This window comes from Apodemus sylvaticus, chromosome 17, assembly GCF_947179515.1.
Source record: "Apodemus sylvaticus chromosome 17, mApoSyl1.1, whole genome shotgun sequence".
NCBI lineage: Eukaryota > Metazoa > Chordata > Mammalia > Rodentia > Muridae > Apodemus > Apodemus sylvaticus.
Genome location: NC_067488.1, coordinates 26,343,388 through 26,369,117, shown reverse-complemented (window position 1 = coordinate 26,369,117; position 25,730 = coordinate 26,343,388). Strand labels below are relative to the sequence as shown.

At 48.1% G+C, this 25,730-nt stretch overlaps 1 protein-coding gene across 1 annotated transcript in view; it reads right to left on the bottom strand.

Annotated features, from left to right (window-relative positions):
* Positions 1–25,730, bottom strand: part of Zhx2 (zinc fingers and homeoboxes 2) — a 154,803-nt gene that overhangs the window by 71,637 nt on the left and 57,436 nt on the right. Inside the window, exon 2 of the mRNA XM_052160321.1 lies at positions 11,057–11,130. The gene's annotated coding sequence lies outside the window, so the exon portion shown is untranslated. The remainder of the gene's footprint in view (positions 1–11,056; positions 11,131–25,730) is intronic.

Below are 25,730 nucleotides of genomic sequence, written 5' to 3'. Positions count from 1 at the left end.
TTGACTAGCCCCACTCTTTTGATCCCGGCCCAGTTACCACTGTCTCTTTCCTGGTCTCCTGCTTTGACTCAAGCCCACCGATAGTCCAGTGTTACATTGCTCTGGAGTGATATGGAAAAAGGAAGTAAGACAAGCACTGGGATGAGAGCTCAGTAGGTAAAGCATTTGCCATGCAAACATGAGAGCCTACATGTGAATTCCCAGAACCCTCATAAAGCCAGACAAAGTAGTGTGCACTATATCCATGGTCTCAGCATTATACAGGGAGAGGAGAGGCAACATAGAGGCAACCCCCAGGAGCTCTTGCATCATCTATCCTGGTGTATGCAGCAGAAAACAACAGAATGAGACCCTGTCTCAAACAATGTGGAAGGTAAAGACCGATACAAGAGGCTGACCTCTGAACTCCATATATACTCCATATATATGAACACATCCTATACATGCAACAAAAAATAAAATAAAAATATATGTCAGATCATGTCTCATTGGTGCCAATGGCTTCCCACGTATGTTGTATGCAGGTGAATTTTACATCTTCCTTGTTCATGGCCCTTACTTCTGACTTCTGAAGGGGTGTCTTTAAGTTGAAACTTAGAGAACCAGAGGCTGGACACGCAAGGCTCAGGAAAGGTAGGTCAGGAACCAGTATAGATGTCACCTAGATCCCTATGGCCCTCTTAGACTCTTCAGTTTCTCCATCACTAGTTTTCCACAACCCTTCCATTCCTGTGAGGACCAAAGTACCATGGGCAACACGAGTCCTGCCTTTCGGGATTTGCCTCAGGTTCTTTCCTTGGGTCCCACCGATCACAGCCTGGGGCCCTGGCTTTTCTAAGGCCACCATTGCAAAGGAGAGGTGTTGCTAGTAGGAGCTATGACCTGTGAAAGATGACCATTCCCAGTGACTTAGCAGAGCTGGACTACAATGCTTGAAAACAAAACATTGTTTCAACGTGACTGATGAATTAGAGGGTAGCTACATACTATGTGAGTTTAGTTTTTCTTTGAGCCTGGTTTCTGCAGTGAGAAACAGTAGATGTACTCAGAGAACGCTGTCTGACTGAACAGGGTTGCACAGGAAATACACAAAACTGACCCCGAGTCCTTAGACTGTCTCCTTCCTTTTTAGTACGCAGGAAGCTATGGTGTCACTACTTCCTGAGATTAGTCACATGGTAGAAGGCAGCTATCTCAGAGGCACATTAAGGTAACAACAAAACGCATGTGTACCTCAGAAACATGCCAGCTGCCTTAGTTTACCTGATGGCTTAACAGCTACAACATTCACAGCAACTCTGGTCCAATTCTGCTGTCTTCTCACATCACAGTCATTTATAAAGTGATGCTTTTGTCACTGGCCTTTGTCAAGTGGGCCTTTCTGCCAAGCAAGGTGTCACACTCCTGGTCTTATTTGTATATTTCTAGACCCCAGGTGACCTGTAAACCCATGCTACTTTTTCGATTACCCCGGTTTCCTGCTCACAACACTATGTTCCTAAACACATCTTCCCCGTGGCCCTGTGACTTTTCATGTAGTTCAGTGGCATGGTGCCTTGAGGGACACACACCCTGCACTATTGTGTAACCAAGTACGCTCCACATGGCCACTGTGAAGACTCCATCTGTCACAGTAACTTGGAGTTGTTCCTCATGGGGCGATAGGGTGGCTGAACACTGCATGCGTGGGATCTGTATCCTTCCTCCCTCTAGCCTTTCCTTACTCTTCTTGTCTAGAACTATACAGCGTTCCCTCTCATCCCTGTCTTAAGCTTTGTGCACAGCTATAAGCTTTGTCTCAGCCTCTTTTTTTGAGGGACCCTAGGCTGGGAGAATGAATCTACACAGGGAGAGCAATAAGTACATAATTCTGTCAGGGCCTCAGGCTTGGTGCAGCAAAAGAACAAGAAGACACAGTGGGGTCAGGGCCTAGTGTGTGAGAAGGGATGTGGTTGGAGATGAGGTTGGAAAGGAAGGGAGGGTGAGACCTTTCCAGGCTTGGGGCAAAGTCTAGAAGTCAAACTATGCACAGCACAAAGGTATAGATGGGCACAGGTTCTGGGAAGTATTAGATGGGCACAGGTTCTGGGAAGTATGTTGTTTGACTTTGTTTATTGGAGTTTTGAGACAGGATATGCTGCCTCAAGTCTTCCTACTGCACTCTCTTGAATGCTGGGATGTCATGTACCAGCTACCATACCTGGCTTTGGTTCATAATTTAAGAATTATCAGTTTGGTTGGGCCTTAAGTGGGGAGATACTTTCTAGTGGTCTGAATAAGACTGTCTCCCTGTTCTGACTGGTTTTGTGTGTCAACTTGAGACAAGCTGGACTTATCATCGAGGAAAAGCCTCCAGGAGATCCAGCTGTAAGGCATTTTCTCAATTAGTGATCAAGGGGGGTGGGGGCAGCCCATTGTGGGTGGTGCCATCCCTGGGCTGGTAGCCCTGGGTTCTCTAAGAAAGCAAGCTGAGCAAGCCAGGGAAAGCAATCCAGTAAGCAGCGCCCTTCCAAGGCCTCTGCATCGGTTCCTGCCTTGTGACTCCCTTTGGTGATGAACAGCAATGTGGAAGTGTAAGCTAAATCAAGCCTTTCCTCCCCAACTGGCTTCTTGGTCATGATGTTTTGTGCAGGAATATGAACCCTGACAAAGACCCTCCCCTATGCTCAGATGTTTGAAAATTTGATCTCCAGTTAGCGGTGCTGTTTTTTAGGAAGGTTCGGAAGGCGTGGTTTTGCTGTGGGGAGTGTGGGACTGGAGGTGGGCTCTGGGAGCTGAAGATTCCTTGCCTCTTCTGGTTCACGGAAGGGTGTGAGCGCTAAACTCTATGCGTCATCTGACAAGCTTAGAGTTGGTTGCCAAGCTCTCCTGCCACCGTGGGTTCTGACCCTCTGCAACTGTCAATCCCAATAGACTATTTCCTCTATAAATTGCCTTAGCAATAGTGGTTAATTACAGCAGCACAGAAGCAGCTAACGTGTCCCTCTGTCCAGATGGGAGATGGAAGGGTCTGTATCTCAGGCCGAAATAGTGACCAGAAAATGATGGCGTCACTGTTGTCCCTGTATCTGGGGAAGGAAAGAACATTCCAGGGACCTACAGATGAATTTTGGGTGTTTCATTAATGTCAGTTTCTGTGCAGGTTATTATAGAAACAAAGAAAACTGACGATTCTTAGGAGGCAAAGGACCATGGTCATCACGGTCAAAATGTTTTCAAAAGCATACAGCTTTTTTCTCTGTGTCGCCATGTGTGCGCATGTGTGCCCACACGAATGATGTGAGGAGAGGCTCTTGGTTCCAACTCTCCCTTGAAGGGAACAATAGCCACAACATAAAAGAACACAGTGCGTGCGAAGCTTGTGTCTGAAACAAGGCCGTAGAAAAATGAAATTAATCACATGGGGGAGGAAGCAACCCCGGGGGCAGATGAAGACAGTGAGCTATTAATGCCGAGTCTGATTCAAAACCGCTAAAATCAGAACTTCCAGTTAAGAATTAGGAACTATACTTAAAACAGCTCTCTATTTCAAGTGGGACATGGGAGCTGGGATGGAGATTGATTTAAGTTAATTAAATCTAGCGCTTAATGAAGTGTTTGTTCTTGGATACGCACTGCATCCTTCTTACATGGCTAATATAGGTCTGAGTACGTAGCATGATTGCATTTAGGGGGAAGGATGTGTGGGTGTCCATTGGATCTATGAATACAGACGTTTTGAACAGGGGGGATCATGGAGTGAGACATGAGTGACTTCTGTGGGGACAGAGCCCCTTCTCAGGAGAGAGCTGGTTTCTAGTGTCCACACTGCCTCTCATTTGATCCTGGGCAAGTGACCCACCCCAAAGGACTCCTCATCTTCTTGTCACATGATACACCTTGGATGGCTCTACCCCACACCACAGATGCCAGTTGTCAAAGCGTTTCGTTTCCATTTGTGCTCCAACATTCAGCAGCGATGCCAGGCTGGTGCCGTTTCCTGGGTCTACCCAGGGGCTGCTGTGAGCGCTTGATGTGCATTGACTCACTGAGCGCTCGCTCTTAGATGGAAGCACGGCTAGCCTGCTCTCCTGAGGAGCAAACGGGCATAGAGAAGTGATTGAGTGGCTTAGGAGGCACAGTTACTGTTGGGGTGCAGAAGGATGCCTGATTCTGATTAGTTAGTGTAACCTGTCTATCACTTTTGCTTCCTCTAGGCATGGGTTACCAGAACCTAACTTATGCCGTCCTGGTTTTCCTCTCTATACAATTCAGAAACTCATCTTTACCATGCTCTTCCTTTTCAAGAGAAAAGGCTACAATATCAAGGTGCTTAGAGGGCTTCGTGGACATTGAGTCACTGAGCGCTCTTAGATGTAAGAGTGTTATGAAGATGCTAACACTGGAGGCTGGTCACTCCAGCCTGGCTCCTTTTAATCTTCTTCCCTAGGCTCACATGACAGAAATGTCCTGCCAGCAGCAATGTCACACCTGTATCAGAAGACCTAGGTCAAGTTGGCCAGTGGGTGTCAATATCAAGTGTTGTGACTTAGGGGATGCCGCAGCTCTCTGAGCATATTAGTGACTTAACTTGCGGTGACCCAATTCTTGGCAAGAAGCAACCTAAGGAAGGAAGGGTTGAGTTTTGCTCAGAGTTTGAGTGGTTGTTCAAGGGCATAGTGTCCATCACGGTGGAGAGGCATGCAGCAAGAATGTGATTGCATTGGTTGGGTCTGCTTTCCAACTACACATAGAGGGGCAGGAACATCAGTGCACCGATTGCTTTCTCCCATTTCTTCAGTCTGGGACTCTAGCCCACGGGAGCATGGCGCTGTCCACACCCAGGGCGGGTCTCTGCAGACACGCCCCGTGTTACGTCTCTTAGGTGATTTTACAAGTTGACAATGGAGATGAACCACCACTCAGAATTGCTCACATTCACAGTGTGCAAATTGTTCGTTGGAATGTCCTTCATCTTGGTTGTTTCTTGGAGGCACACGGGACCTCTTAGCTTGGATACCCACAGTCTGAGGAGCAGACGGCACGATGGCACTGGGTTTGCGTGCTCCCAGGGCTGCTATGTGGTTTCTATGGCATGGCGTCCACAAGTCCTGTTCTCCTTGAGGGGCAGCTGGGTCTCTAGTTTCAGAAGGACAACAGCAATTGTATTTCAGTGTCTTTTCTGAGCGTCTTCCTATTGAGCAGAGGTTGGAAAATTTGCCAGCTTTGGACCAGCCATTCAGCTTGTGTCCGCATTCCAGCCCTACCACAGTGGGACCTCTGGAAGCCACACGCTGCCTTGAACCTTGGGCTCTGCCTGTTGAAAGTGCAGTGGCCACGCTGGGGTGATAGCTCAGTCATGACCCCTCCCCATACCCACTCACTCTGTGGCACAGCTCAATAGAGCTCTCTCACTGTGGCTCTGCTTTCTGATTGGCTTTGGGAGGGTAGATATTGGTTAGTGATATAAACTAAGGCCTCTACATGTCCTGTTATCTTCTCTTTGTGGGCTCTACTGTCCCCTCCCATGAGGTCATGCCGAGGTAAGCCTGTGCTGGGTGAACGACTTATACAGCTTTGTCGTCTGTCATCCCAGTTGAGGTTACCCAAGGTCAAGAGGCACACAGTCAATGTTCAAAGACACGACAGCCAAGTCCTCAAACCCCTAAACTGACATCAAATATGGCAGCCATCTCATACCAGAGAGGCCATTGATTTCACCCTTCAGACCCGGGAGCTGACTAAACACATCCTACTGTCCTCTATAATGTGTATGGGGTTGTTTGATACAAAACACTGCTGTGATAATAAATAACCAAAATAGCCAGAGACAGCATTTAAAAAATTGGCACATGCTATTCCTTTATGACTTTGCCTGTATTTTGGTGCACAATTTGAACTTTCCTTTCTCTGCTTGTTTCTTTGCTCTGGGATACAATGGGCAGGGACTTATTTTACACACACACACACACACACACACACACACACATGCACATGTACATACACACGTGAATGCATGCATGCACCTACGCTCCCCATACAGAATTCTTGTAGTGATTTACTCAATGAAATCCTGAGAGGAGGAAGAGAAAACTGTGTCTTATACCTTCCTTTCTGTCTCCCCTTTCCTCTCCCAGTCTATTTACTTTAATAAAAATCCAATATATGCTCTGAATAAACGGGTTATATTGGTTTAAGACGAGCTTTCTGCTGGTGCCAAGAATCTACCTCTTCAACAGTCGGGCCAGACCTTGCTTCCTCCCTCAGACACAGCTCATGTCTGCTGCTGCTGCTGCAGGCGTCTTCCTGAGCAGTGACTCCTCCCTGCTTCAGTCCCATGCTGTCCGTGGACATGCATGGCTTCCGTGGTAGCCGTGGCCCTTTACCTAGGCTGCTTTTAAGACTCCATCTAGAGATCCTGGAACTCCACAGCACCTCAGCTTCTTCCCTTGCAAAGCGAGGACAATGAGGATAGCATAGCCTCACAGACTTGCCTGTGAAATGTTAATCAGACCGCTTCAACTCAGCCTCAGAGGTGCAGCAGAGAAAGCATTTGGTACATGTTCGTTCCTATAATGATCTACTTGGTAATATGGAAAAAGAAGTCCTAACTAGCATTTATTTCATACGTGGCATGTCCCTGTCTCATTGTTTTAAATAGTTTTTTTTCTAGGTCTTCTCATGTATTCATTGCATTTTGAACCCTATGGCAGCTCTCCATGAAGATTGTGCTATATTCCCAATTTAAGGATGAGAAAACTGAGGTACAGCGAATTTAAATAACTTCACCGAAGAACATACAGCTACGAGACCACCATATTGTTCTCTCCACTTTAGTTATTCATCTATCTTTCTCATTGCAGATCTAGAGGGGAATGACTCTTTGCCTCCAATAGCTTAGTACAGTGCCTGGTACTCAGACCTAATTCAGTGATGGAGGAGGCCAGAGGGTGGTGGTCTTTTCTGTCTTGACACACCCCTTTGAGGCAAGGCTCTGGATCGCCTAATCTCTGTACCTTCTGCTACTGAATCAGCTGGCTTGGACAGATGGCGCTTCGACGAGGAGGCACCCGCTGATTCGCGGCCTGGCATGCACACTCTGGGCTCTGCACATGCTGCCTTCTTACATTTCAGCCTGACTCAAGGCCCAGGAAGAAGACAAGGCTCTCAGCAGCCCCAGATGAGCTGGGAGGGGGAGTGAGGGGTGGGTTCAACAGCTTGGTGTAGAAAGCAGTATTTAATAATGCTATCACGCCACCTCGTCCTCAGGGAACCGTTGTGACATCCTACATTTAAAACAGCGACAAGCTTCAGTTGCTATGCATGACCCAAGTCTGGCATCACAGTGACTCCTGGCCCCAGAGCACCCGCATTTTTCTGGTGACAAACAGCTTACAGGGATCAGGGGACCGATGGCTTTGTGCAAAGTTGTCCTCATGGATCTTTCTAAGCCCTCTGTAGTTCTACCCGCCTGTCAGAGTGTAATTTTCATTAAATATTAAAGAGCTGTTTGTTAAAATAATGTCGTCATGGTAACAGCATTGGGTGGGGGTGCTGGAACAGCCTAGCGCTGCCCAAATTGCAGCATATTAATCAAGTGCTTTGCACTACGCAGTGAATGTCCCTTTGAGCTATCTAGTGACAATGACTCTAGAGGATCCAGGAACTTTTGCAGCTTCTGGTGCCAAAGATGGAGGCTGTTGTGAGGTCCTGGGGGTTGAGTTGTGATTGTGGGATGGGTGGATGGATGGATGGATGGATGGACAAATGAAGAAATGCTGGGAAATAAATTCTAGCTGTTTGTGATAGCGCTGTTTCTGACAGATCTTCTGTTTTTCATTTGCCATTTTATAGTGGGAAGGAGTTTTGCCAGAAAGTTGGGGGGAAAAGAGCCAGGAAAGCAAATCAGGGGGTAGGGGCACTGCTTCTTTTGCTCACGGGGAGAGCAAGTGGCAGCAGCAGAGAGGCAAAGTAAAGACGCTTAGAAGCAGGCTGCCGGGGTCAAATCCTAGCCCCATGTACTGTGAGGAGTGGCGGGCTCTCCCAAACCTAAATCTGCACTTCACCTCTGTCCGAGGACCACAGCTGTGTTGGCTTTGTGTCTGAGGACAGGTGAGAGATGACAAATTATACCCTCAGATCCCAGCCACCCAATCTCCCTGTGGCCTGTTTCTGCTGTGGGCACCACGGCTCTGGCTGCAAAGGTCCTCGAAGACACCACCGAAGGGCTGTTTCAAGGCGCGTTCATATTTGAAAGAGCCCGGTGGGTCCTGTCCACTGCCCAGGTGCTTTCTGAGGTCGTATATTCTCCATGGAAGGGGCCAGATGGTGGTCAGACACCACTGTCCGGCGTATGAGGGTATATCCTTCCAACTGTCATGTACTAGAAGGTTGGGCTCCAGGATTGTGCTGCTGACAAGGCAGGACTTTTAAGAGGTGTGGCTTAATGAAGGTGATGATGTCATTAGGGGGTGCCATCCCTGGAGGAGATTAAGGTAGTTCTCTCAGAGCCTTTTTAAGTTCTAGGGAGAATAAGACAATATAATGACAACAACGCTGATTCTCTCATCTCTGGCTTCTTGTCTTGTCATACATCTCTTCCACACATGCTTTCAGCATCCTCCAAGAGGACATATGGGTTAGGGCACTTGGTCTTGGGCTTGTAGTCTGTAAAACCATGAGCTAAATAAACCTCTTGTCTTTGTACATTATCCAGACTCAGATATTTTGTTCTAGCAACTGAAAATGAACCGATACACAATTTCCATAGAAGAGTCAGGTTTTTGCTTTTTGTTTTGCAGTTATAAACACAGACAAACATTTTTAAGTCACTTTCCACATACACAGGGAGAGACATGGCTGGTCCCTGCTGTACTGCCTAAGGAAGAAAGACAGGGAAATGTAGACAAAGCAAAAGGAGATATAAAGCCTCCCTTCCTCTCCCCCCAAAAAGTGGGCTGAAGGAGGGGGGAGAGAGAGAGAGAGAGACCCTGAAAGATTTAGAAAACTTGCATCCCTCAAGGAGGAGCTGACTTCTGGCATCTGAATCCCACCTCTGCAGAATCTTTTTCTCTGTACGCCCCGCCCCATTAATGCCTTTACTGGCTGATTTCTGTTGGTTGCATCTTTTCTCCACTGCCACCGGACGCGCCCAAGATCTTTTCTCTTGTCTTTTAATTCTTTAACTGGCAGAGAAAATGAGCCTAATCAAGACGCTTATATGGTTAGAGGGAGGAAGAGGAGGCAGGAATTGAACACAGAGCCACAGCATGTTCCCTGGAGTCAGCAGCTGCTAACTGGCTTTGGAGCAGAGTGAACAACAGGAAGGCATCAGGAATGATGCACACCCAGTAGACCATACACAGCATGTCCAGACTGGAGAATGACCTCAGAGCGAGTAGCTACATCCTGATTCCACCATGTAGCTACAGCAGGGCCTCTGACCCACACGACACTGTGGGTGATGGTGTGACCGTGATGAGGTCCTTGCCGTGTTCTGGCATAGCTCTATACCAGTCCCCGAATCCTTATGACTCTGTCCCCATTTATCAGATGAGGAGACTGAAGTATAGAGAGGCCAGGACTTGTCCAAGGCCACAAAGCTAGTGGAGAGCCAGGGCTTGAACGTAGCAGTGGACTCTAGGGTCCCTGCCTTTCTGCACAGATGCTCTCTCCTTGTATTCCGCTTCACGACTTTGACCACCATTTGCTGAGTACCTACTATGTGTCAGGGCCTGTGCGTTCAAGGACACAGTTACCCTCACAGCTCAGCTCCAGCTTTAAGGACGTCATGGGTCATGACTTGGAGTCACTGTCCAGCCTGCTTCCTCTGCTTTCCCTTTCTTTTCTGTCCCCTTCTGTCCTCAGACAGTGTCCAGGCCTTCCTTCCCATCACTACCCTGAGGACACAGAGGCTAGCCGCTCATACTGTGCCTGATCTTGGACTCACTCCTGCCTACTGTCCTCATTTGGGTCAGGAGCCCAGCATTTCTCCTGTCTGGTAGGTAGGGGGTTGGTCACCTGAATGAGTGCGATAAGTCTTGCCCCTGCTAAAGGACCCAAGCTTCTGGGTAAAGTCCGTTTCATATTCTCTGGCATCTCCCTACTTGGGCCTTACCCACACATTCCCTTCTTCCTCCTGTAGTAGGTGACACTCCCACCCCCTTTTTCCGTACATGTTCCCTAGGCCTTTTCTGTCACTCTGTGCAGTTAGCAGCTTAGACTAAAGCTTCTGATGGTGTGAGTAGCAGGAAGCTCTTTGGGTAGTCACCGCTGAGCCGTTCTCCAGACAGCTTCCCATCATGCTTTGCATCTATCATGTACACCAGGTGGTGAAGATTACAGATGTGTTCTCGGGTTGCCTAGCACCAGCTGGCGACACTGGGGCACAGGAAAGACCCCAGGTTTCCTTACTCAGCAGTCTGTGCGGTAGCCACGGGTCTCACCCTCAGCCTCCACGTCTTCCTATACATCCCGCCCCTCAAAGGTTCTAGATGATCACAGACAAGACGGAAATCACTGCTTTACCAAAGCTTCCCACTTCAATATTTTCCGTGGACATTTGTCCAGCCTCACCTTGAATTCTGCCACTGTCAGGGAACTCACTATTGACTCAAGATTTTCACGGCATGTTGTGCATATCTCTTGTCGGGGAGTTTTGCTCAGGTCAAGTCATGAACAAAGCCCCGATGCCCCAAAGCTCTTATCATGGCTAGTGCTTTAGCGTGGCTTTGCCTGTTGGCTAAGCCAAGTGCTACACACTCTGTTCTAAGACATTTTTTTTCCCTCTGAACATAACTCTAAAAATATGTCCCCGGCCTGGAAGTCTGAGTTGCTGTCACCTGTGCAGGGAGGGAAGAGCCAGCCACCTGCAGGCTCATGGCGCCTAGGGAAGCCCTGTCAGGAAGCCAGCACGTTCTGAGAGGTTTACACCTGGAAGTTTGGCTCTGTGCTGTGTCCAGGTGCGGGTGGATGGAAACAGAGTTGCAAGGTTGGCTTTCCCGCTGCGCAGCTCCTACCCTTTCTGTGACATCAACCTGGGCCAGGTGCAACAGCAGCTCACGGCTGTATCACTTACCAGTGTCTGCTGCCAGTTCCTTACATCCTGGGAATCTTGCCGCCGGATTCCCAGAGCAGCCAGTGCATGGAGACCTGCAAAAAAGAGAGACTCCGTGTAAGATGCAGGACAGAGCAAACCAGCTCTCTTTCCCAGCAGGACCCAGCCCTTGGGAAACTGGGATAGAGGTGGGAAGGGAAAAACGAACCCCTGTGAGGACCCAGGGACACATCAAAGCAACTTCACAATCTCCAGGCTTTGTGGCAATTCTGACCCAGAGAAAAAAAGAGGAACAAAAAAAAGTGTGTGTGTGGGGGGAGACGAGGAGGGGACCCCCAACTCTGGATGAGTCAGCAGTTGGTAGCAATAAAAGAATTTTTCAGGAGTGTGAAAGCAAAGGCAGATCGCTTGGGTGTGGAAAGGGGTTTGGGTTTCTCTAATCTCACCCAGTGTCTCCTCAAGTCCTCCCTGCCCATCACCAGCAGCTCAGGTTGTGCAGGGCCTCTTTATGGTATCAGAGAAGAGGGAAACTCAGGCTTCAAGCAGAAAAGTTAATGTAGTCCTTAAAGCAAAAGGTCCCAACGTGTATGGAGAGACTCCTGCCAAACACACCCTGTGTGCTTTGAAAATTCCTCTGGAGAGCTGTGTCTGGCAGAACAGGGCGTGTGCAGGGGCTCTGCTGATGTGCTACATAGCATGGTGAACTGCGGCCTGGTCCCTAGAGCCCTGCAGCCAGCCAGTGCCGGGTACCTTGGGAGCCCAGGCGGGGCTGCTTTGGGTGTGGGACTCTCTTCCCCTTGCTCTCCATGGCTGGGATCCTCAAAACCAAACGTCTTTCTTTTTCCTTTCCCCCCCCCCCCCCCTGTTTCCTTATGAATTCTCAAGTGCACTGACTTTTCTCTGTTCTCACGGGGACACCTTTTGATCCCAGTGAAGAGAATCAGCACTGGGTGATGTGGGGGAGGAGGGGACCTTAACTCTGGATGAGTCAGCAGTTTGTACTGGGTCCTGCTGGGTGGCAGTTAGTGTTTCTCGAGTCCTTAGCACGCATCCCACACTTGCTCCGGACACACCTGAGCAGGATTCTTGCTGCTCAGACAGCGTTCCTATGAATAGCAAGGAGCCTTGCTGGGAAGACAGGCTCAGGGCTATGGATTCAGAAGTTGCATTTTAATGAGAGCCATAGGCGACTCACGGGCACAGGCTGTAAAAAAAAAAAGTGCTTTATTTTCTCTCAGTCATGGGAGGAAGTCTCTGGCCATCTCCGGGGGCGATGGAGCTGGTGAAGGGTGGAGTGGATTCAAACCATTTCCATTTGCTTTTGGAAACTGCATTCCTTTGTACCACAATACAGATAGTAGTGGGAGAAGTAAACGGAAGGGCCAGGCTCGCCATGCTTAGTAGGCGTGGCCTGGGGGGGGGGGAAGAGCAGTCTGCCGAAGGGGAGGGGATAATCTCAGGCCATGCTTAGTGGGCGTGGCCTGGGAAGAGCAGTCTGCCGAAGGGGAGGGGATAATCTCAGGCCAGAATTCTTCTTCGAGAATGGGGGGGAGGGCAGCCCGGATCCAGAGCCTAGTATTCCCTTCTCCGTTGTGTCAAAATTCCCAGCTCTTGGGCCATTCCCCTCATGGGAACACGAACTTCTGCACGCAGTCGCAGTGTCTAATTGATTCTGATTCCAAGGAATTCAGATGTCTCCTCGTCCCTGCTCACAGAATGGCCTCTCCGAAGAGACCAGGCAGTGAGGGACCCTTGGGAAGTGCTATTTCAAGCAGGTGAGGGTGGCTATTCTCTAATTCCAAGTCCAGGTATATGACCAGAGGCATCTAGCTAGCCATGGTGGGGGAAGGGATGTCGCACATAGATTATTTATTTTCCTCTCACACAGTATCTCGCCAATGCATCCTCTGCTCCCCAAACTCCTCTCAGTGCCCAGTCCCCACCTCTCTACTCCCCCACATCCCCTGCTCCTCCAGTACCTTTTAAAAAAGAGCAGGCTTCCCAGGGATAGCACCCAAACAGAGAATAACAAGTTACACTAAGATGAGGCACAAACCCTCGTAGCAAGGCTGGACGAGCCAACCCAGTAGGAAGAAAGGGTCCCAAGCGCAGGCAAAAGAGTCAGCGATGACCCCACTCCCACTGTTAGAAGTTCCTCAAAAACATCCAGTTAAACAACCACAACATGTTTGCAGAGAACCTAGTTCAGACCCACACAGGCTCCATGACGGTCACTTAATTCTCTGGGAGTCCCTGTGAGTCCTGCTTAGTTGACTCTGTGGGACGTGGTCGTGTGGTGTCCCCAAGTCCTCTGGTTCCTACAGTCCTTCTCTCCCTCTTTCATAAGGTTCTGTGGGCAAAAGAATGGGGGGGGGGAAGGGATGTCTCATAGAGGTTTATTTGTTTGTTTTAAAGAATTATTTATTTTATGTATACAGGTACAATGTAGCTGTCTTCAGACACACCAGAAGAGGGCATTCCGATCTCATTACACATGGTTGTGAGTCACCACGTGGTTGCTGGGAATTGACCTCAGGACCTCTGGAAGAGCAGTCAGTGCTCCTAAGGGCTGAGCCATCTCTCCAGGCTCCGCCCCCTTTTAACACTCTTCATTAGTGACATCCTACTCCACGTTTTGATTCCAAACTCCCGTTATAAGGTGGGTTTTTGTGGGACTCGTGGAAGAAGGCAGAGATAGCCCACAACCCACATAGGGTCCACGGCTGTTACCTTTCCCAATCCTGAGTAGCCCGTTGGCATCCTTGACTTAAAGTTAGGCTCATTGCCCATGAAGAATTGATTTCAGGACCTTATCTCCGTATTAAAATCCTCCTCTAAGACCCAGAGAGCCTTGATGCACTGACTGGTGGCTTGACACGGGCAAGCTGCAGTCATCAGAGAGGACGGAGCCTCAGTTGAAGAAACACCTCCATGAGACTCAGCAGAAAGGCATGTATTTTCCCAGCTAGTGATCAACAGGTAAGGGCCCACTGCAGGGTGAGTGGTGCCATCCCTGGGCTAGTGGCCCTGGATTCTATTAGAAAGCAGGCTGAGCAAGCCGTGAGACACAAGCTAGTAAGCAACACTCCTCTATGGCCTCTGTCTCAGCTCCTGTCTCCAGGATCCTGCATTTGAGTTCCAGTTCTGGCAGAAGTGTAAACCGAATAAACCCTTTCCTCCCCAACTTGTACTTTGGTCGTGGTGTTTTGTTGCAACCATGGCGACCCTAACTAAGGCACATGGCAATGTGGTGTCTCCTTGGTTCACACGAATGCCCTATCCCACCAAGCACCAGCACTGGGGTGCAAAGTGCCCTGAAAGGTGACCATGGCACACCACACTGGCTGCCCACACACCTCCTTGACTTGCCTGTGGTCACATGTAATTTCAGAAAGTTTTCCTGTCCACCTCGGCTCCACCCTGCTGAAGCCTGCGCCTGCCCAGTCACCTGATTTCCTGTGACTTGTCCTTTCTCTTCAACCTGCTAACCACAGCCCTTCCTTAGCCCCACTCCTCTAACTGCCTCCCCTAAACACCTACCTTTTACAGAAAACTGATGAGAATTCCACCCACGTGTTCTGGCTCACTGATGTCTACCAGCTCCAGTTCCAGCTCTATGCTCTGAACAGCCCCTACCCTAATTACCACCATCTCACCCTGACGTCTGATGGAGACAGTGTAGAACTGGGTAAGCAATGCCGTTGTCCCTCTTATTTTTGACAGGACCGGTTGACATTCACAGGCGAGCAGGCAGCCACTTGGGCACAGAGCAGCCCAGAGATTTGGCGGGGGAGGGGGGGTCCCACCAGCAGGGATTCTCAGACCTGGAGACCAGGCTCACAGAATCAGTTCTGTGCTTTGGTTTATCCGTGAACACAGCTCCTCTCCGTCCTTCTAGAGAAGTGGTTCTCAACCTTCTTAATGCCCTGGCCCTTTGATACAGTTTCCTCATGTAGTAGTGTTTCCCCCCCACCCCCGCCCATGAAAATATTTTTGTTACTACTTCATAATGGTAATTTTGCTATTGTTATACATCCTAATGTACTTGGACATAGAGGTTTGCCAAAGGGGTTGCGGCCCGCAGGTTGAGAACCACTGATGGAGGCTGGTTTTGACCACCATGAGAAATGGTGTGGTGCTTGAGACAGAAGGCACTGGCCTCAGGTCTAGTCCTGCTGCTCCCTCCAGCATGGCCTCTTCTTCGCCTTCAGTTATCTCTTCTTTCTGCGCGCCTTTCTATGCACGCAGCTCGTCTCCTCCTCCAGTGTGGGAGGAATGCTGAAGGGCAGAGGTAAGAACTGCCTGAGTGTATGCCCAGTGGAGCCCACAGCTCTGTGTATGAATGGCAGAGCTCGACAGGAGACGGTGAATGAATGAAAGGCTCTGTAGCATCCTTAGATCTCCAAATATGCACATTTCCTCTCTTCCTGGCCTATAACCCCCACCACACTGGCCCTATGAAGCAAAAAATGTTACTGAGAAAAAAAATATGGAGAAGGAATTTCCTTATGTGGCTCACCGTTTTGTCCCTGGGCCTGGTTCTAATCTTGTTAAGCTGCTTGGCACTTTAAAAAAACTAGGGCTGGAGAGATGGCTCAGATGTTAAGAGCACTGGCTGCTCTTCCAGAGGACCTGGGTTCAATTCCCAGCAACCACATGGTGGCTCACAAAGGTCTGCAGATCTCTCTCTCTCTCTCTCTCTCTCTCACACACACACACACACACACACACAGGTAAAACACCAATACACATGAAATAAAAGTTAAAAAAAAATCCCCAAAGTATTACAAGAACTGTACATACTTAAAAAAAAAAAAGACAGAGGCTACTTTAAAGGTTTGCAAATGAGAGACCCCCCCCCCCCCCAGGATATCTTCCTCTAACGTAGTCCATTCTATGTTCATTCAGCCAACATGTACTGGGCAGTAAGAAACTACTCTCAAAAAAACGTGTAATTTTACCCTGAGGTAAAAGCATAATACAGAGATACATGGCACAGAAGAGGGAGCCCTGGGCTCTGGCTGGACCCAACATAGACTATGACCAGGAGAGAGGAGAGAAACTGAAGAAGACAGAAGGCCACACACTGCTTCTGTGGAGCCTCAGTGTGGTTATCACACCCTGGCCTGGTAGTGTGACAATCACCTTTTCCAGGTGATACCCCACCTCAGTCAGTAACATCAGATCCCCAAAACCCAGGTGCATGCTGGCTGCCCATGGCTTGTCTGTGATTCCAACCTTAGAAGGTGGAGACAGGGTCCTTGGGGTAAGTGGTATCAAATCCACCTCTGTATTTGACCAATAGACCCCGCCTCTATGAATGAGGTAGAAAGCTTCCTGATTAGCAAGCTCAGACCTCCACATACAGTCACACACTCATACCCACGTGTACATGTGCACTTACATACATGGAACATGTGTACACATCATTCTATGCCTGAGAAAAATGGGGGAAAGCCATGCATGGTGGTGCCTAGGCTTATAATCTTAGCATTGAAGAGATAGAGACAGGAAGACTGTGGGGTTCATTAGCTTAACCTATGAGACCCAAGTCCCAATAAGAGTCCCTATCTTAACAATAGGTGGACAGTGTTGGACTGCTTGTACTAGAGGTTGACTCCTGGTCTCCACAGACATGTGCCTGCACATGTATGCACACAGGCATAGATGCATCTGCAAAACCACAAACATACGTGCACGCATGCCCACAATAAAAGAGGGAGAAAGTGTTTCCTCTTCATCTGTTGTCAAGCACAGTCAACATTTGATATCCTGAGCACCAGGGAGGGTGGCGGCCACAACGGTTTTGTCCCAGGCTGTTCCTTTGTTCTTTCGCCCCCTCCTTCCAAGGGGCACAGATTACAGGCTAAGCTGTGGATAAGGTGAACCCTGGCTTTACCAGAACGGGGACAAAGACATCAAAGCCATTATTGTGCTAAACCTAGCATGGTTCAACCGGTGCCAAGCTTGCAAGGAGGGCATATGAGGCCAGCACAGATTGAGGGGAGTCCCAAGAGACATACAGGGAGGGATGGAGAGGGGGGACGACGTTGTGTGAAGGAGGGGGTGGGTGCCTGCTGTGGGAGAGACATGACTCCCCCAAAGCCTGGAAGGTAACCAGAGTGGCTAAGGTGGAGAGAGCCGCAAAGGAGAATGGGAGTGTTCTGGGCCTTGAAAGCCCTTCAGTGAGTCAACCTTTCACCCGGCAGGGAAGACAGGCCTCGGATGACTTGGATTCTGTATCTGGTCCAGACTCAGGGTTAGTCTGAAGCGTCTATCGAATGGAATTCTGCCTCCTCTATATCTGGGTGCCCCATGATTTGAGAAGCTCTTTCCTGAATTCTGAAATCTTCAGAGAGAGCAAGCACAGTGCTGTCTGATTTATGTGGAGAAGAATTCTCCTTGCTTGAGCCTCCTTTTGTCTGGCCTGGGGGCGGGGTGGGGGTGGGGGATCCTGGCTCCACTGTGGCTGTTGGCAGGTGTATGTGTGTGTGGGGGGGGATGAGAATGGGAGAGTGGTGAAAACACCTGTGATTACAGCTCCCAGCACTGCTGCGAGGCTGGGAAGCCATGAGAACCTTGAATCTTGCAAGAGACACAAAAGTGAGCCTGAAACCCAAGCTTCCAGGGCCGGTAGTGGTTTCTTTCTTTAAATGAACAGTTCCGTCAGAGACAGCATCAACTGGGAATTTTTTCATAATCTCCAAGAAACGAGAGTCAAACGTGGACAATGGAGGAGACTGGACTACAGGTCTCCTAGGAGGTCATGACAGGTTAGGACTTGCAGGCATCAACCTCAGAATGCATCTACCCGTCTCCCTCCTGGCTGTAGGCCCTAACGTCTTTGGTTCACTGAGAAGATCCTGCCTAGAGACCGACAGAAGGTGTCTTTTATTCAAGAGCTTTGTGTCTGAGACAAGGTTTTTTTTATTTTATTTTGTCATCTATAAAGCTGAGTAGGATGGAGATTAAATAATTTTATAATTAGGTTTGCGATTATAATTCTTCATTCTAGCTACTGCATGAACTCACGGCACTGACATCTGGTGCATGGCAGCACTGAACGAATGCTGAGTCTGCTTCCCTTCTCCTGAGCATCCCTTATGTTTTTGACCACATCTAAGAAAAACCTGGATTTCCACAGGGTATCAGATAAACCCACAGCACTTCTATTGTCCTGTGAGTGACTGATGGAGTGGGTAGGGATAAGGGAAAGCAGGTACCTGTGGGCTTTCTCCTGGCTGTGCCTCCTTTCCAGCCCTTTATTAAACAGCCTAAATATTACTTGCCTTCAGGATCAAAATAAAATTGCAGTTTTCACTTTGCACTCATAAATAATACTCACTAAACTCATTTTTCTAAAAACAAAACAAGCGTGTTTGTGTGTGTGTGTGTGTGTGTGTGTGTGTGGTGTGTGTGTGTCCTGCTGACTCAAGGCCACACAAATTGAGTAAAGAGTGCTGGATGTGGTGGCCAGCCCCAAACTGGAGACTGAAGGCTTTACTCTGCCCCATCCGCATCCCCTGGCCTTGCTTTGGCCAGAGTGTAACTAGAGGCACACAGTACATAGTCAAGGGCATACATGTAGTAATCGTAGGGGATAGAATCCAGGGACTGGTTTTCCAGCAAACCAGTGTCAAACTTGAGCGTCAAGGCAATATAGCCTATTTTTAAATATAAAGTAAAATTCTGTAACAAGGACCCCCCTCCCCCCCCCCCAAAAAAAAACAAAACACTGAGCAACTCCACAGACATTGCCAAGCATATCCTGGCCACAGAAGGAGGTACTTCCCCGCATGACTCATTAAGTCATCACGGCCGCGCAGGCCGGTGCTATGATTATCCCTAATTTACAAATGAGGACACCAAGGCACCTAAGTGTTAATAACTCACTCAGGTCCCACAGTGTGCAAGGGGCGGAGCTCTTACATATCCCACCATTTCTTCTCAAAGGACAGAATCCTTCTACAGGAAAGAAAGATTGACTCCATAAATCCCCTCTCCAACTCTTCAAGTACAAACACTGCAGCAGGTGTGGGAGAGGAGGGTGGTGGTGGTGGTGGTCATGGTGTGTGTGTGCACACACGCGCACATGCATCTTGGTTCTTGCTTTCAATAAGCTCAAATTTACATAGAGAAGCTAGACTCTATGCACAAACAAAGAAGGGAAAGCACCCTCTATGGGTCTGTGAAATGACATAGGAGGCAGGGCCTGCAAATGTGACAATTCTGGCTAGGATGACCACAAGGGCTCTGTGGTAGGGTTGCCATTTATTCTGGATTAAAGGACTCAACAGGATTTGAACAGGAGAGGGGCTGAAGGTGCTCTTACTTCCTAATGGTACTGCCTCTGGGGATTCCCATCTTGGTCCTGAGTTAAAATCCACATCTCTCTAGGTCATGGTGACTGGACCTCCATGTCTGGCAGGAGAGGCTTGCAGGTAGAGAGGAGTGTGGAAGAGCTCACCTCAGGACTAGAGGTGGAAGAGAGGAGGAAAGCTAACGGAATGAAGTGGAGACATGCAGACCTGGTTAGGGCAGGAGCTCCAGCCTTGGGTGTGTGTGATTGGTTCTGGCAAAGTCCATGCTCCAGCTTTGGGTGTGTCTGATTGGTTCTGGCAAAGTCCATGCTCCAGCCTTGGGTGTGTCTGATTGGTTCTGACAAAGTCCATGCGCCTAGGTTTCCATTCCCACCACCTACAGAGAAGGACAGGAAGGGAGGTCCTTGATGCCCCAGCTGGGTGGGACCTTGGAGAGCTCCCATCTTGTCACCTCTGTAGATGACGGAATCAAGGGCTACACAGGCTTCTTCATTTGGGGAAGGCCTTGGAATTGAACTCAGTTGTGGTTTGAGGGCCAGGGTAATCGCTCCCTGCCTCCCTCAATCCATCCTCCTGCACTCTGTGGGCTTCTCCTGAGGAGTTCAGGAGGCTACGGTCATGACATGAGAAGCGGAGAGAAGGCAGCCAAGCCTCGGATGCTTCAGTGGTCTAGCTCTCCGTACCTCTCAGGGTCTTAGTGACGGACCCTGACAGTACCAGATCAGGTCACCAGCCTCGGACCTCCCCCTTCCATTGCACATGTCCTCCACAGGGTCCCTTGCCCCATCCTCAGGAAGTTTCTGGGAACCCATGACTAGTTTCTCTGTGGCCGCAGCTTTCCCTGACAAGACGTACATCTGGTAGTGACTCACACACTGGATTTCTGCCCAAGGCCGTACAGCTTGAGTGGGGAGAACATTCTCTTGAACTGAAAACCTGCCCACCCTGCGGTGACAATGGAGGCTGCCTTTGTCAGCCAGCACTGATGTCATTCAAATGGCACTTGGAACTCCTTGCCTGGGTTGTCCTAAGATTCCAGTGTCCCTCAGATACAAGATTCTTCCTCAAAATGTCCCTCCCCTAGAGGGCTAGCCCGTCTCTCCTCCTCCCCGTCCCTTGATCATCATTTCTGCTCCATCACCCTCCCAAGTCCTCTCCAGCCTTTGTTCGGCTGCTCGATTTTGAAATATCATTCAGCCATGATTTGCATCTCAGTCCTGCTACAGACAGGAGAGCTGTGCAGCAGTCCTGTCCCTGAGGGTGGCAGACTCAGAGGGCGAGGCCATTTGTGCTAATCACAGCAAACACCATGAGCAGTAGTGCTCAGTGCCTAGTGTGCCCACCACCAGTCCCTCACCCTTCTAACTTGTACCTGGAATTCTGTGCCTGAGGCTTGTATTACTGTTACCTTCTGGGCAAAGTCATCTTCCCAGTAAGACTTTCCTAATCTCCTTCTAACTTCCTCCCCAAGAACCTTGTTTTACTCTCTATTTAATTTTCCTACATCATATAGCATATTCTCAAACTACTGATTTGTACCTTGCCTAAACAGTGGCTTGCTGCTTGTCTGTCACTCGAGTGACAATAGGTGCAGCTCTGGAAAGGAAGCGACCAGAACAGCGAAAAGATAACTTACATGCAGAATGGGAGAAAGTCTTTACCAACCAAGTATCTAGTAGGGCATTAATATCTAGGGTCTATTTTTGGACATTTCTATCTCCAAAAATTAAATATTAAGAACAATCCAATCATCCAGTCAATAAGTAGGCTATTGAACTGAATAGGCAGTTCTCAAAAAGAAGAAATATAAATGGCTAATAAATACTCGAGAAAACAAAAACCAAACACACAACCTCCTTAACCATCAGGGAAATGCAAACTGCTTTGGAATATTCTATCCCAGTGAAGTCAGAATGGTTATAACTATAAAAAAGCAATATATCTTGGTGATGATGTTGGGAACACAGAACGCTTACATTCTGCTAATGAGAACATACACTGGTGGAGCCACTAAGAAAATTAATATGGTGCCTCCTCAGAAAGCTAAAAACAACTACTATATGATCCACTCCTGAATATAGTCCTCATCCAAAATATATAAATCACACTTTCACACTGACTTTGAAGTCTACACTATTGACAGTTCAAATTTGGAACCAATCTAGATGGCCACATATTGGATAATGAGAATATGGTATGTGTACACAATGGAATTTTACCCGATTACAAAGAATGCAATTATATCACTTATTGGGGAAGTTAATTGTGCTAAAGGTCATCATGCTAAGTAAAATAAGCCAGTCCAAGAAAAGTAAATATTATATGTTTCCTCTCATTTGGGGAATCAAGATTTAAACGTATATAGATGGATGCTTGTGTGTGTGTGTGTATGTGTGTGTGTGTGTGTGTGTGTGGGTGGGTGTGTATGCCTGTGTGTATATGTGTGTGCACATGTGTGTATATGTGTGTGTGTATGTGTGTGTGTGTGTGTGTGTGTGTGTGAGAGAGAGAGAGAGAGAGAGAGAGAGAGAGAGAGAGTAGAAAGTAGAGATTATGAGGAAAGTTAAGACATCTTAAGGGAATGAGGAGCAAGAGAAGGATAACAGAATATACGTGACATGAAATCAGAGTGAAAGCTCACTGGGGGAAGAACTAGACTAACAAAAACGGAGCAAGGGCTGGGAGAGTGTATGGGTGGGCAAACAAGAGCCCACCTAAGGACATATGTAGGAAATGCCTTAGAGAAACTTATTGCTTTATATGTTCACTAAAGAGGAGGAGGAGGAGGAATGAGGAAGAAAAATGCTGTATATTATCACCACTGGATTTCCAGAATGCTCTAGAGGTCCAGCTTGGCACATTTGGTGAAGGCTCCTTGTTTGCCTGGCACTGTGAGTGTACACTAACGTGGTTAAACCCACAAACTCTGTGTAAATGATATTATTGTCTCCAATTTGATGTGAGACTCTGAAAACTCATAAACCCGCTAGTTCCCTCTGATCTTTTGGGAAATGAGTGGCTGAGATGCTCATTAAACTGGAATTTATCTGACAGGATAGCCCATGGTTTGAAATGTTAAGACATTTTTTCCTAGACCCAATGATACAAAAAGTTAACTTCTATGATGCCAAATTGCTACTGAAGAGCTTCCCTCCTTCCCCCATCTAAGCACTGACAAGGCAGAGGAACACATGAGGTCTCAAGGAGCACGCAGGAGTCTCAAGCTAGTTGCTCATGGTTCACATTTCAACCAAACATGTTCTGTTGGTCTGGCACCATATGGCAAAAAAGAAAGGGCCAGGTGGTGTGGTGCACTCCCTTAATCTCAGGTCTCAGGAGGCAGAGGCAGAGGGAGCTCTTGATTTCCAGGACAGCCTGGTCTATAGAGTGAGTTCCAGGGCAGCCAGGTCTACACAGAGAAACCCTGCTTCAGAAAGAAAGAAAGAAAGAAAGAAAGAAAGAAAGAAAGAAAGAAAGAAAGAAAGAAAGAAAGAAAGAAAGAAAGAAAGGAAGGAAGAAAGAAAGAAAGGAAAGAAAGAAAGAACAAAAGAAAGAAAGAAAGAACGAAAGAAAGAAAGAAAGAAAGAAAGAAAGGAAGGAAGGAAGGAAAGAAGGAAGGAAGGAAGGAAGGAAATAAGGAAAAAAGGAAAGAAAGGAAGAAAGCAGAAAGGAATCAAAAGGCCCTTGGTAAGGGCTATGTTCTTTGTCATTTTGCCTTACCTGCCTTCCTCCCATATTGTCCTACATCTCTCAGATGTATGACATCTGTTAAGGAGCTTGTGGCACTCTTTGACAGCCACACAGGGTGCTCTGGAGAGCATGAGGAGGGAGAAGTTGGGTAGAGGAGGCTGTGTGGAGAGGGTGGGGCTTGCCCGGTACATGGAAGATGCATGGAACCAAGTGTCAGCAGAGCATTGTGAGCCAGTCGTTCCAGAGAGCAGGGCCAGAGGGAGGACGTGGCTGAGCAGGCCCAGCAAGGTTGACAGAGGGTGGGGAAGGAGAGGAGCCAGCACACAGTGTGGGAGCGTAGCGTGGGCAGTGGGCATGGGATGTATGAATACCACACCGAGGAATCTGGACATTCTTCTACAGGACCAGGAATCCCAGTGGCTGGTCTTGCTACTTCTTAGCTGTGTGATTTTGTATAAAGGAAGGTTTGGGGCCTCAAGGACCTGTTGCATAAAATGCCCCCCATTGCTATGCATTCCAAAGGGGTATATTGAGGATCAGAAGGGAATCAATGGGGGTTGGGGGGAGCCCTCAGCACAATCCTGGCACACAGACTCGCTTAGAGAAGTACAGCTATTGTCATAGGGTCTTTATACTCACGGAGATGTGGCAAAAGCAGGAGGAGGTGAGGAGAACAGAAGCCTAGGATTATCCCAGTGACAGACAAAGACCTGGGCCTAGGAAGAGTCATAGTGGGTAGGGAGAGGTGTGAGCTTCAGACCACTTTTTCCAAGTCAGGTCTCTGTTTACTTGTCTATAAAGTGCTAACAACCCTGGCTGTGTACACAGGGCTCTGCACGAAAGACAGATCTGAGGCTGTGGTCAAGAAACTCTGGATTTCCTTTTCCTATATGGAGCAGTGTTCGGAGGGGGAAGCGGGCACCAGGGCTCTACACACCGTAGATGGAAGGGACATAGCAATCTGTAGTGTGGCGAGAGCCAAGCAAGGACTCCATCACAGGGAGCTGCAGCTCAGACCTTTCTGCCCAGCTGTGCCTGGCTCGGCCCGGTCTGCATTTCTTCTCCATTCATACCCATGACTCAAAACTCCTACCACATTCTCAATCTCAAAAAGCACAGGCGTTTCAGGCTGAGAAGTGTGATCAAGAACATTTCCCCCAATTTTATAAAGCTGAGAGTCACAATAAGAGCCGGTGACCATTTGTCCTCAGAAGAAAGCCTGCGCTCTCCCTCCAGCTCAATCTGACTGTAGCCGGGTAGCTTGGCAAAGTTATCGAACATCTCTGTATGAAGAAGTAACTGGGATTAATTTTTTCCGGGAAGAACTTGGAGAAACTAGTTACAAGATCTCTGGGAACGTGCCAGCTAAGATTAAGAAAATGAGAGTTACTATTATTATTTGCTGCCACAGGTGTTTTAGTGACTGAATGGAGGAGAAAGGTGACTTCGTCCAGTCCAGAGCTCTTTATATCACCTGATGTTAAAATATTTGATTTCAACCACTGTGGGCACAAAGATAGATGGGTCTGTTCTAGGGACAAAAGATACATACATGTAGCTCACTGCCATATTTGGAGTAGCCTGGACCACCATGGTCTGCTGGTGACTGAGCTACAAAGTGCTACCTCTCCAAAGACTTTCCCTCCCTCACACTGCATCACCCAGGAGGGCAGTGCAGGTCATTAAGCAGGAAGGAGACAGAAATGCATGAGGAAGGTTTGCTTAGAGCCCTGGTCACAGCTGCCTTCCACCCAGGACTTGCCTGTGGGTGTGTCTGCATCTTCAAATCTGTCACATACAGGCCTTTGTTTCTTTTCTACCTCCTGGTAGTCAGTGGGTTAGAGCAGGTTCTGGACGAATGCTAGTTGGTACAGAAGCTGCTGCTAACCCTTACTAGTGGGTAGTCAGAGGAGATTTATTTGCTCCCTGAGCCTTTGACAGATGGGGGCCTCATGGCACCAACATCATTGGAGGATTGGGAAATATGAGGTAATTCCTGAAAAGCCGGAGCCTGGCCCTTAATAATTTCTGTAGCTATGAAATGTTTACTGCAATTCTAATACGTGCCAGGGGCTCCAAAGCTATCAACACAGACTCCTCCCCTTGGTAGAGTCTTAGAGATGCATATAAAGCAGATAACTCAACCAGCAAATAAGTATCAAACATCAGTTATGATGGGTGCTTGGAAGAGATTCATGGGCGCTTTAGTAGCTCTGACCCTCTAGTGATCAAGAAGGGCTGCTTTGAGGGAAATATTTCCTATTACTTATTTTTATTAGCCTGCACTAATTACAAGTAATTATATATAATTTTATATATTACATATAAAGTGCATTACACACACACACACATATATATATAATATATATTATATATAGTACTTTGATTCCATGAGTCTCATATTTTCGTATTTCCCTCCCACTCTTCACGATTTCCTACTCCATTCCAAATAATCCCCTCTCCACTTTCCTACTGGTGTCCCGTGACCCAGTGAGATTCTTTAGAGTTGCTTGCGGAAGGAAGCACAGGTGAGGGGTTCCCATAGGAACACAAGCACCTTACCAGTGTCTACACCACCGAAGGATATGTCTCTCAGTCCGCAGAGACCCAGAGAGTGGTGAAGCCCTGTGAGGCCTTTTCTCTTAGTGACCGATGACTACCTATAAATCACAAAGGTCAGCCTT